Genomic DNA, 7,086 nt, shown 5'->3' with positions numbered 1-7,086 from the left:
GTACCTGTAATGGGGTATTGCTTGGAAGATTGTAAATGCTTCCCGCCCTAGCAGAGCGTGGTATCCGCTACTGAACGGGGCCACTTGGAACGTGACCTCTTCGGACCTGTAATTATCCGGCGTGCCAAACACCACATCTAGTGTGATTTTTCCTGTACAACGCGCTTCTCGACTCGGGATTATTCCTCTAAAGGTTGTGCTGCTTCACTCAATGCGGTTCCAGTCTATTTCCATTTTTTGAAGGGTTTCCTCATAAATGAGGTTCAATCCGCTGCCTCCATCCATGAGTACCTTGGTAAGGCGAAAGCCGTCCACTATTGGATTGACGACCAATGCGGCTGGTGCTCGAGCTGTTCGGAATTTAGGTTCATCACTGGCATTAAAAGTAGTAGCCGTGTCACTCCATGGGTTTATTGTTGCTACTTGGTAGACTTCGGCAAGGCTGCGGAGTGTTCTTTTTCGCATATTATTTGATGCGAAAGTCTCAAAGACTGTTAATACCGTACCGGTATCCCTGGGGTGGCTTTCTGTGGGCTCCGGAATTAGAAGATCTTCGCCAATTTTGGCCACCTGCCGGAGTATCCAACATGCTCTAAGGCTGTGAGTTGGTGTGGCGCCCTCTGTACTGTGAATTTTACATGGTCCATTAAGCCATCCTTCCAGTACGGTTCCATGCCCTGTAGAGGGTTTTTGCTTTTTGGTGTTTAACCTGGGTGTCTGGCGAAGATGCACCCTTTTATTTCGGACTGGGTTTGTATTCAGGGCCAGATTGTCCCAAAATTTTATTTCGGTTTTCCAGGCGCTTTCCATCGCACAGTACTTTCGTACTATGGACGCCAAGTCAACGAAGCGTGTAATATCACTGCGACTTATGGCGTTGAGGATTCTCTTGTCCGTGCAATTATTGCAGAAGAATGATATTGCGTCTTTCTCGTGGCAGTCCTTGATCCTATTCATAACCAGGAGGAATCTGGCCCAGTAATGATGTACTGTTTCTTCGGGCTTTTGCCTAATTTGGGATAGATCGCGTATGTTCGGGTGGGTGGGTGGAATTAAATCAAAAACCTCACCCAATCTGAGACTCAGAGGCCAAGGATTTTCCGAACTCGAAAGTTTGGATTCTTGGATGTTGTCCAATGAATCTAGCCCGTCGCCTGACTCTAAGTTCAGGTCTTGAGTGATGTCCTCCCCTCCGCAGATATCCGTCTTGGAGGGATCGGGAATCCAGACGTAGCTAGTCCTTAATATAGATGAAGGGTCGCCGCACTGTCCCTCTACCACGGCAACGTGATGGGTGACCTGGGGAGAGTTAATCTCTCTCAGATCGGGTTTAGGCCCAATCTGGTCGTAATCCGTAGCGACTCCCAGGGTGGCGATGCAATCCAAGAGCTCGTTTATGGAGGAGACCTCCATTGGATCTAACTGCTCGGCGAGTTCCGAGCTGACATGAAGATTGCCTTTGATGACCCGAGAGGTCATCGTCGGCGCAGCAGCCGAACAGGCGGTCATAAGAAAACCGCCTAGCCGGAGAGTTTGGCCGATAGCAAAAGCTCCCTTAGCAACGGTGCTGTCTTTAAAGACGGGATGAGGCATCCTTCCTGATGGCGACGGCACAGAGGAACTCTCAATGAAAGCACCAATGTCGGTGTCAAAACCGGCGGATCTCGGGTAGGGGTCCCGAACTGTGCGTCTAGGCGGATGGTAACAGGAGACAAGGGACACGATGTTTTTACCCAGGTTCGGGCCCTCTCGATGGAGGTAAAACCCTACTCCTGCTTGATTAATATTGATGATATGGGTAGTACAAGAGTAGATCTACCACGAGATCAAGGAGGCTAAACCCTAGAAGCTAGCCTATGGTATGATTGTTGTTCTTGGTCCTACGGACTAAACCCTCCGGTTTATATAGACACCAGAGGGGGCTAGGGTTACACAGAGTCGGTTACAATGGTAGGAGATCTACATATCCGTATCGCCAAGCTTGCCTTCCACGCCAAGGAAAGTCCCTTCCGGACACGGGACAAAGTCTTCAATCTTGTATCTTCATAGTCCAGGAGTCCGGCCAAAGGATATAGTCCGGCTGTACGAGGACCCCCTAATCCAGGACTCCCTCACCTGCGATACGACCGGGGTAGACCAGGATAATTTTGTGCATGGCAGGTGGACCAGGATGGTCGGCGTCCCACATGTCGGTGAATTAAAGTATTCTTTCTGATATAGAGGACGAGAAACGAGTATTCATTGTTTATTTTTTATGAAAGCTATTGTCTCCACTGTTACGACGGAGGAGTGTGAAACACGGCAGCCTAGTGAACTTGGCATGTGCACCACTCCCTCCTTCCTCATGTAATGCCCAGGTTACAGCTTTTTCTCACTTTCTATCTATCTATTTCCTCTCAAATGTTTTTTACCTTTCTTTTTTTAAGACACAATTTTTTATGCCTTTTTTTAGAATTATTTTTTTATACCTAGGAGCACGTGTAGAGACGGGCTCTTGCAGAGCCCACTCCTTGACTTTGTCAATGCCTCTCTCTCCTCCACATAAGGAGTACTACTTGATATGCATGCATGCGGTGGGCAGCTGGCGTCTTGAGGGGCCAGGGCGGTGAGAGCGGGCTCCGGAAGCGGTCCGGACTCTAGCATACTTTTGGTTTTGACAGTATTTCTTTCTCCATTGACAGGTAGGCCCGCATAGATAGATAAAGAACACGAGCTGATGAGGCGCATGCGGACTGTTTGACTGGTCAACCAGACAAATACGGAGCTATACACTGAGCCAGTGACAGTATAATCACCATACAATGATCAAAGTGAGCTATCAAGACAAGTTCGATGGACCGCCAATGCATTTTACTCGGTAATAAATGACCAGGATTGAAGGGGAATCCAAATTTGCTTCGTCTTCTGTCCTTGAGCTCTTGACAAACCAATGCACTATACGGTTGTCCGGCCACTCCACCCCAGAGCTCTCACCAAGCGTCGTTCATGCCATCGCGCCGCATACTAACCGGTAAGGCAGCGATGGCATCTCGCCGCGTCGAGTTCCTCGCCGCCCACGACCGCACACAAAATGGTAGGGAAGCGATGGCATCCCGCCGTGCCGAGTTCAGCGCCGCTCGCGACCTCACAACTATGTGGGAGGAATTTGAAGATGCCAAGGCCGAATGGGCGGTAGAGCAAGAGGCGGCCAAAGCCGCACGGAGGGAGCGGAAAAGTCAGAAAGCACTCAAGAAAAGAGAGGCCCGCTGCCGCAAGAAAGAAAAGGACGCACGCGCTGCTGCGGAGAGGTCGACTGAGATCCAAGCACGGTGGGGTGTCGCCGACAAAGCCGGGAAGGAGAACGACAGCGTCTGGCCAGCATGTGAGAAGTAGTAGTACTAGTAGTTAGTGTGTGTGTGTGTCTAAGTACGAGCATGTACCAGTACTACTAGTTACTACTGTAGTTTTTAGAGCAAATTACCAGTACATTAGCCTAGACTTAATGGAAAAATTCCTATCCTAAGCATCAAATGGCATCTCTTTCTCTATAGGAATTGAGATGCATGTCATCTCACTTCCTATGATTTTCATATTCCTATCCTATGAACGAAAGGAGGCCTCTGTTGTAGCAACTACTGTAGCTAGCAGTACTGCTGGTACAGTAATTTTCTTCAAGAAGCGGAATTCAACGAAGTCATGATGGTTCCTTTGTCCAAGCAACTTCAAAGTGGGAAGTGGGCCTGTGATTTGGCGGCTCATTAGTCATTGTTACTACGATGCGACGACCTGGGTGACTCCCTTGGAGTTCTGCGTGCATGGCAAGTGGACCAGGATGGTCGACGTCCCACATGTTGGCGAATGGAAGTAGTATTCTTTCCGATATCGAGGAGCAAGGAAACCGCGTGGTATAGTATCACTGCTGATTGGTTCGCAAAAAAATAGTATCACTGCCGATTTATTTATTTTTTATTTCTGGTGAATGCTAGCGTTTCAACTCTTACGATGAAGGGTGCCAAACACGGCACGTGCTGGATGTCCCACACGTCAGTGAAAGGAGTGGGACATGAACAGCGTGGTAGAGCCCAGCGTAAAAAATACAACGTGGTAGAGCATCTCCACTTCTTCCACTTCTGGGTCGGAGACCACACTAGTAGTACTTAGTGGTATGAACGATACAAAATGCGACCTGGAGACAAAGACACGTCTAGTTGGAAGGTCTCGGGGCATACACGTAAACAAATATAAAAGTTAAATATGTGCCTCCAACTAATATAGTAGTAGTAGAGTACTTAGGCACGTACTCCATAACATCATCGTGCATTGCACGTACAACATTTAGTGGTAGTACGTAGTAAGAGACAAATGCCGCCCAAGAGTTCCCTTCTCGACCTACTTTTGGGTGTTTGGTAGAGTGTATGGAGGGTGCATGAGTCCACACTAGTTTAGCACAAATACACTAGAAGCATGCATGAAGAGAGCATGCATGAAGAGGGGTGTTGAGTTGGGCATGCATGAAGAGGGAACAACTATGCTGAGACGAGAACGCAACCAAACACATCCTATATGCCATGCATGTTCATACCATTTGTGCCTTTCTACTTCACTTACTGCGCTACATTACTCAGGTTCGTACGTCCACTCCTGGGTACATGTTCGTCTCGTAGTTCCAGTCCCACGTGTTCTTCATATAGATGGAACGATCCTTGCATAACACGTGCACCTTGATGCTAGATGTCTCGCGTGTTGGCAAAAGGATGAACAAAGCTCAGGTAAAAAATAGAGTGGAAGAACATAGATTCCGGACGACCGAGAAGGAGCAAAGAACCTCGTGGTGGAGCGTCTGCACCCATAATATTTAATATTATTCAGCGATATAAAATTAACCAATCATCTCCACAGTGGACTGGAAGAGTACGAAACACGGCAGCCCAGTGTAGTTACATCATACTAGTACATGGCTAACCCACGCTATCACCATATTTCTTGGCCTCCGTGCGACACCTATCTCTAGTAATCAAGTAGCCTGTATCGCTTCTCCCTCCTCGTCTCTATCAAAGTGCGGCGGGCTGGCGTTTCTGCCATCTATTGAGGTCGGTTAACTATCACATGTTAGCGACATGCCAAGAGCATTCTAAAAAAAATTCCTTTCATGTTCCGTTTTCAAAAATTAAAAATCCTTTCACGTACGAATTTGCCTGTATGCTTTGAGAAACTTGCATGTCCTATACTGCTCATGTTTGATACTCTAACTTAGCTAGAGGTTAGACTAACTCATGACTAGCCCTGAACTAACTGTAGCCAAAGAGGTGTTTGGGTGACAGGGTTAGATTGACAATAAATGCAGTTCATGGAGAGAGAAAAGTGATTTTTCAGTGGTCCCAATAAGAACTATCTCCAGTTAGCACCTCTTGGGTGGGATAGTTTTTTTTGGTGGGTTCGGTGCAACTTGCTCCAATTTAAACCCTCATGCTTGGATAGTTTAGGGCTATTTGAGCCCCAACTAGCTCAAACTAACTCTAACCCATGGATCCAAACAGGGCCTATGGCCAGTCTCGACACGGAGCAGTCGTGTGCACCGGGAAGCGACGCTCTCTCGGCCGTCGCGCCACTTCAAAGCCGACGCCCATGAGAGGTCGCATCCGCTCTGGCCGGGCATTAATGCGGCACTGAGGCTCCAGGGCGACGCTGACCATTTCATGCGGGAAGCGCGCGCTGGCAAGGGAGTATAGGTTTTGAACTGTTTCAGGTGTAGTACTGGTAGTTTTCAAAACTACTCAATTATTGCACATGGTTTCCTAGGAAATTGTGGTAAAAAACGTTACTCCACAGCCCGCTTCCCTTCTCCTTCCTCTTCCATTGCCCGCGCACGTCCGCGGGAAGCGACCGGTCAACCCTTATATAGGAGTGCTAGCACAAAAAGATGCATGCATGACCACTAAAATTTCCATATTAAAGCGCCGCTCCGACGGGAGTATGGCATATGTTGTTACCTTCGGCCGGCCCATGGCTACCGGGCGACGGCAACCAGAGAAGAGGCGGCGGGAGGGGAATGAATGCAGCTACTGTTTGGGTTCGCCTTCCGGCTTAAATAAATGCGCAGCATCACGTGTACCCGCGGGTGCACAAATTGTAACATTCGTGTCTGCTTAAGTGGGCGTCACATAACTGGTGTGTGTGAGAGAGAGATTCTGAGAGACAGAGTGCATGTGTGCGACTCTACTCTTCGGACATGTACTCAACCTTTTGCATTGGGATATAAGTATAACGGTATTTACTTTAGCTAGTGATTTACATGGCCATGTTAACGTGGTTGTGTCAAAAAAATGTCACTTCCTGCTCGTGATTTGCGTTATACAATTACAAGCAAGATTCTCATGCATTGCACGGAACATCAATATGCATTTTTTTACAAAACACCTATTGTGTTTGACCCATGCAGGAGTAATCCCATGTGTAAACACTAATGATATCTCGAGAATTCTATCGGAAAACTGGTATCTCGAGAATGTCATCGAAAAAATGAAAGATGAGAGATAAGGCGAGGAGGAGTGGAGCGTGGTGGTGACTGGTAGTCGGAATGGGCGGAGGCATGGGGATGGACGACGCTGGCAGGCGACAGCGGCCACCATGCATGCTAGATTGTTCCAGAGACTTATTCCTTTTTTAATTGTTGAGCAATGAGGTTGCGGGAGATAATGATGTGGAGAGAGGTGCGGGTATCTTTTGTAAAATTATCATAGTTTGCTTTCTATCCTCAGATATAGATCATACGCTCTGTATTACAAGATGGCAGGCACACCGTCACCACCAACTCATTTTTTATAAGGGTACAGATGATAAGTTTGCTGACTACTAAAGTAAAGTGGAATTTGTCCATGTTATGCAAGTAAATAAAGGTGATTGTTCATCATACGAGTAAGGTTGGATGAAGGGTGGTAGGAACAAATGCTCCACCTAGAGCATGTGTGTGTGAGATGGAGTCTTAGAGTGTGTGTGGGGTGTGTGTGAGAGAGAGAGAGAGAGATGGAGTCTTAGTGTGTGTGTGGGGTGTGTGTGTGCGTGCGTGTGTGTGTGTGAGAGAGAGAGAGATGGAGTCTTAGTTTATGT

The sequence above is a fragment of the Triticum dicoccoides genome, chromosome 5A (genome assembly GCF_002162155.2).
Source record: "Triticum dicoccoides isolate Atlit2015 ecotype Zavitan chromosome 5A, WEW_v2.0, whole genome shotgun sequence".
Lineage (NCBI taxonomy): Eukaryota > Viridiplantae > Streptophyta > Magnoliopsida > Poales > Poaceae > Triticum > Triticum dicoccoides.
This window is presented reverse-complemented; position numbering follows the sequence as displayed.